The sequence below is a fragment of the Triticum aestivum genome, chromosome 5A, assembly GCF_018294505.1.
Source record: "Triticum aestivum cultivar Chinese Spring chromosome 5A, IWGSC CS RefSeq v2.1, whole genome shotgun sequence".
Classification (NCBI taxonomy): domain Eukaryota; kingdom Viridiplantae; phylum Streptophyta; class Magnoliopsida; order Poales; family Poaceae; genus Triticum; species Triticum aestivum.
This window is the reverse complement of record NC_057806.1, coordinates 258512026-258518281: the sequence shown is the minus strand read 5'-3', so window position 1 is coordinate 258518281 and position 6256 is coordinate 258512026. Positions and strand designations below refer to the sequence as shown.

Below are 6256 nucleotides of genomic sequence, written 5' to 3'. Positions count from 1 at the left end.
GCATTAGATTAACAATAACACTAGTTAGACATGTCCTTAAGGTAACAGTGTGATCGCTTCATTTTACATGCACCCTTACATTAACAACAACAAAAGGTTGGTATAAGGACATGTGACAGTGGACGCGTCAGCACAATGTACCTACAACGAGGCATAACGTGGTGATGCCGAGTTTCTTCATGCTCTGTGAGGGCAGCAAATCTAATCCTGGAGGCCTTTTACTATGTGAGGGCAGCAAATCTAATCCTGGAGACCTGTTACTATGTGAGGGCAGAAAATCTAATCCTCGAGACCTTTTACTATGTGAGGACAGTAAATCTAATCCTAGAGACCTTTTACTATGTGAGGGCAGCAAATCTAATCTTTGAGACCTTTTACTATGTGAGGGCAGCAAATCTAATCCCGGGCATACTCTGTTGGCTTGTAAACCAGCCATCACTTTCTATCCATTTTTCAACCAATAATAGATATGTTCCTTATCCAGTTTGTACTGAGTTTTCCCATTATTTCCCTTCTCAACCAAGAGACCAGTTGGGTATCCGGTCTCTACTACTTTCCTCCTGTTATTTCCTCTTTGAATCAAGTCCTAGATTCATGCTACGACTTTCCCCCTTTCTTCATTGTTTGAACCAAGTCCTAGATTCAAATGCATGAAGTAGCTTTACCTCTAATAATACTACAATTTAGGTGGATTTGGAAGAGCTGATGGAAGTAGAAAAAGATGCACATGCAGACATGTGGGGAGCTGGGGTAGTAGAGTAGGGCCACTTTCGAAGAACTTGTACCTGAGGGTCGTCGGGATGTCGGCGACGGCAGGTCCGATCTGCGCACAATACGGCAAGGAGGAAGAAGGGTCGGAGGACTTCCCGAGTCGGCGAGAATGGCACGGGTAGAGGATTGGGCCCCGCCGATAGTTGTGGGTTTCCTCCCTCGCGGACGATGACCGTGTGAACGTTGCACCTTTTAGTCCTCTACACACACTGGCCGAAGGGATCCGGCCAGATCTATGACCAACATTGAGCAGAGAGAAAATGTTGCTACCGCTGTCTTGTTTAGATATGGAGAGGATGAGAGAATGAAGAAAGCAACCCTAGTAAAGCAAGTGCTCAGGCCCATGCGTACATATATAGTGGAGTGATTATCTTTTTCTCTCCACAACAAGCGTTTCAATTTGTGTACGTGGCATTAAACAAAAGAAACACTCTATTTAAGGTGACTAACTATACAACTCTACTTACTACTAGTAGTAGTATTGTTCAGTTGTGCTCCCCGGCCCTCCATTCATTGAACAACCCCACGGGTGAATAAACATACAATACTACTAGTATTTATATAGAACAAACAAGCTCGAACTATTTTCGCATAGTTAAAAGTTGAGGGCGGGGCTTTTCCCAGGCAGTATGCATAGCGATTTTCACGTAGGCGGTTTGACAGAGAGGCGAGGAGGGTGAGGGAGTAGCGGATTCAACTTACTTACTGCTGGAAAGGTCGGGCTGTGCGATTTGACGACATGTTACTGCTGGAAAGACTTGTGATATGACTACTCACTATAGTCATGAATTACTAGCACTACGACCAGGGTGATGCCCCCTTCTGTTCTGTACTCTAATCTGGTGCATGACACGTCGACCCGGATGCTGGCTCTTCCACATGTCGGCGAAGTACGTAGTAAGAAGGAGCACAGAATCATGCAGTATATACTAGTACTACTACTCACGTCGGAGGAGTGCGAACCACGACAACCCAGTGAACCAGCAGTGCGAACCACAGCAGCCCAGTGAACCCGCAGTAGAACACATTGTGGTGATATGGCCATAAAAAACAATGTGCTACGATCTAAACTATAGCATGTACAATATATTTGCTGCAACCTCTAACATTTACCCCACCAAAATATATTCATGTCTTGACCAGATGAGTATGCAAACTACAGTCACCAGGATGACAGGTAGGGCCAGAAAATTATTTTAATAAAAAATGCTTCGAGACGGCCTCATAGCATGGAGCCGACCCCGACGATTTTAAGCTTAGAGGCATGGTACATGCTATCCTAGCCTGCTCTACACATGAAAATGCCACACGAGCGTGCGGGCTGCGCTTGGCTCCTCGCCTCTTCGGGAAGTCGAACCATGATGGAGTACTAATGTAGTGGAGGAGTACTACAGTATGCTTCTGGGCATCTGACACCGAATGAACTGCTGCATGTCCACCGCGTGCGGGAGGGAGAGCGTGTAGCGAAAGCTTCTCCTAGTCCTGCTAGCCACCACGCTCATGGGCGAGGGAGGGACGCAGCTTCATTGACTTATTGCTCCTGCCTTTGCGTGTATGACAGGTGGGCCCAATAGGTGGGTGGCCCACCTGTCATACAACCAAAGGCAGGTGTAGTTAAGGCACGGGAGCTCAGTCCGCGACTGAGAGGACGTTGTAGTAACCAAAGTTCTCGTTGTTGTACGAGTTGACGCGACACATCAAAGCACTACACTCGATATATTCCAATAATTTGCATTTACCAATGCATTAATTACAACGCATGCATGCATGCTGTGACTCTCCTTTTGATACTTGCATGTGTTGATTTAATGCACCTTGAAGTATATGAATATGTGACGGTAAAGCTTTGTAATGCCCTGGCCCTAAAGCGAGAGATGGTTGTGCATGAGGAGGGCGAGATCATGTAGACAAAATAGGACCCGACGATGGAGCTCTCTATGGTCTCGATGGACCTCACCTTGCTCCACTGCCCCTTGTGCCTCCGCCCCTTGAAGCCTCCAGTGTATCAGGTTCGGATACACCTCATCCGTTCGGCTGATCGAGCAAGGTGCAGGTTTCTTGATTGATGTGATGTTCGATTGATTTGTGTAGTGCAAGGGAGGGCACCTAGCCTGTGCGGACTACCGCGTCGAGCGCCCTGGGAACCAGCGGCAGTGCCAGAAGTGCGAGCGCGGCGGTGGCTTCGATGTGCGGAACACATCGGTGGATGTCGTCCTCTCCTCGGTGAGGGTGGAGTGCCTACACAAAGGCTGTGGGCTCTACGTCACTTACCACAAGCTCGCCGATCACCAGAGCATGTGTCCGCTCACGCCATGCAAATGCCCCATGCCCGTCTGCGGCTATCAAGGCCCACCGCAAGTGCTCTCCCACCACATCAGCACCATGCATCCCATGCCCATGCACAGGATCTAGTACGGGAAGGTGCTCTAGCTGCAAGTTCCACTATCGGAGCCATGGCTCTTGCTATTCACGGAGGAGGCCGACCGCGAATTTTTCTTGGTCGACGGCATGCTCGACATCGGCGCGCCTATCGCCGTGTCAGTCGTTTGCATTAGAGCGGGGGCGTCCCCACTGCCGCACTACGTGGCCAAGCTATGGGCGAACGGCCAGCCGGGGGAGCCCAAAGGCAGGAATGAGGGAGTCCTGGACTAAGGGGTCCTCGGGCGTCCGGCCTGTTATCCATGGGCCGGACTGATGGGCTGTGAAGACATGAAGGCCGAAGACTGCACCGTGTCCGGATTGTACTCTACTTGGCATGGAAGGCAAGCTTGGTGACCGAAGATTCCTTCTTATGTAACCGACTCCATGTAAACCCTAGATCCCCTTGGTGTCTATATAAACTGAAGGGGGTAGTCCGGAAAGGACATCCCATATACTCATTACCATACCCACATAGGCTAGACTTCTAGGGTTTAGCCATTATGATCTCGTGGTAGATCCACTCTTGTAACACTCATATTCATCAATATCAATCAAGCAGGACGTAGGGTTTTACCTCCATAGAGAGGGCCCGAACCTGGGTAAACACTCTGTCCCCCGTCTCCTGTTACGATCGATCCTAGACGCACAGTTCGGGACCCCCTACCCGAGATCCACCGGTTTTGACAATGACATTAGTGCTTTCATTGAGAGTTCCACTGTGTCGTCGATGAAAGGCTCGATGGCTCGCCTTGTCATTAAAGACAATATTACCGCAGGGGTAGTTTTGGCCTCAGGCCAAACTCTCCAGCTGGGCGACTTTACTATGATCGCCCGTTCGGCCGCAGGGCCCACGATGACCTCTCGGGCCATCGAAAATCCCCTTCGCATCAACTCCGAGCACTCCAAGCAGATGGAGCCGGTTGAGTTTTCTTCCTTAAACGATCTCCTAGATCGCATCTCTGCTTTGGGAAGCGCCACAGATTACGATCAGATCGGGCCTAAAACCGATCAGGGAGAAACCGAAATCCCACCGATCATCCACCAGATCGTTGCAGTCCTGGAGCAGGACGGCAAGTCTTCTTCTATATTGAAGACGGACTATTATCGGATCGCCGTTCATGAAGATCCGGATACTCACCCACGAAAGGACGCAACCAGACCTCCGAATATAGCATCGGACGACGGTTCCAAACAGTCAGAAGATATTCTGAAACCCAGACTGTCTAGTCCGGAAGGTCGTCGGACTCCGGACAACCGGTTAGGTCGGGGTTCAGATTTAATTCCACCCACCCGAATATAGAGGCTCTCATGAGCATAAAACAACAATCTCAGGAGAAGGTCCACCACTTTTGGGCCAGATTCCTCCTTGTCAAGGACAAGGTAAAGGATTGCCGTGACGAGGACGCAATATCACCGTTCTGCAAAAACTGTGCAGATGAAGGAATCCTCAACGCCATCAATCGCCGCCGCATACTAAAATTTACTGACTTAGCAACCATCGTACAAAAATACTACGTGATGGAAAGCGCCTGGGAAATTCGGGTAGCTCGATGGGAACCACCAATCCCAACCCAACTTCCCCTACAGGCAAAAAGGGCGTACCCTCATGGCATGCCCAAGCCAACAGTCAAAAAACACAAAGCCACTACACGGAAAGGCACTGTTCTGGAAGGGTGGCTCGATGGCCCATGCAAAATACATACAACAACAGATACCGTGGCAACCCACAGCCTTAGAGCATGTTAGATACTACGACAGGTAGCCAAGAGCGGGGAGGACATCCTTATCTAGGACGCCCCCGAACAACACCCCCAGAAGAAGACGGCCCAAGAGTATTGACAGTCTTCGAGACATTCGCTTCAAATAACAAGCGCAAAAGGGCACTTCACGAGCTGAATGAAGTCTGCCAAATTGCTGTAATAAACCCATGGAACGACACAGCTATAACATTCAACGCCAGTGACGAACCAAAGTACAGAACAACACGAGCACCAGCCGTGTTAGTCCTCGGCCCCATCGTGGATGGGTTGCGACTCACCAAGGTCCTCATGGATGGCGGCAGCGGATTAAATCTCATTTATGAGGACACACTCCATATAATGGAAATAGACAGGAGTCGCATCAAACAAAGTACCTTTTTTGTCCACTAGTTTCTGGTACTCCAGAGCGGAGTAGAGCAGTTTGGTAGCTCACGAGGCTCATAACCTTGAGGTCACGGGTTCGATTCCCGTCTCCGCACTTAGCAGTCTGTATAAAAGGACTATTCTATTTCTCTAGATATGTATGGTAGAGGGGCGTATCCAACCCTTTTTTATTCATTAGTTCCCGGCCCTAGAGGGCAAAATTGAGCAGTTTGCGAAGTCACTTGCCTTCAAAAAAAGAAGGCGCAAGGCCTCTCCCTACCCTGCAGAAAGCATTAGCTCTCCCTGAAAAGGAGGTGATCCAGCCGCACCTTCCAGTACGGCTACCTTGTTACGACTTCACTCCAGTCGCAAGCCTAGCCTTAGGCATCCCCCTCCTTACGGTTAAGGGTAATGACTTCAAACATGGCCAGGTCTTATTCAAATTCAAAGCGCTTCGTAATCTTCAACCAGTTCTGTGCTTCAATATAATTTCCCGGAGTAAGCGCTATAGCTTGTTTCCAATATTCAACAGCTTGATCAAACCAAGCTTCCGCAATTTCCGAATCACCCTGTAGAATGGCTTGTTCTCCTCGGTCGGAATAGGAAGTTCCTTCCCTTAGAACCGTACTTGAGAGTTTCCTACCTCTTTTTTTTGTTGTTTCTTCGTAAACAATCTTCTTGCTTACCATTAGCATCTTCTAGAACTTTTCTGGAACGAATCCACTTTTCTAGGAAGATGGAACATTTTGGGATAATGTACCCTGGTTTTTCTCGGAAAACCCTATGGTTCTTTATGGATCCTCTTTTCGATTTCAGGACTTTTAGCCCCGGTTAGTGAAGGACCAGAGAAGCTTTCTAGTTATGAATCGGGTATAGAACCCATGGGAGGAAATAAAGAAATATCTCCTCGGGATGGCAGAATATCTTCTTTAAAAAGTAGC

At 48.7% G+C, this 6256-nt stretch overlaps 1 non-coding gene across 1 annotated transcript; it reads left to right on the top strand.

Annotated features, from left to right (window-relative positions):
• Positions 1–5357: 5357 nt before the first annotated feature.
• TRNAM-CAU (transfer RNA methionine (anticodon CAU)) lies at positions 5358–5431 on the top strand. Its single transcript has one exon. It is a non-coding gene; the product is annotated as a tRNA-Met (tRNA).
• The last annotated feature ends 825 nt before the right edge of the window (positions 5432–6256 follow it).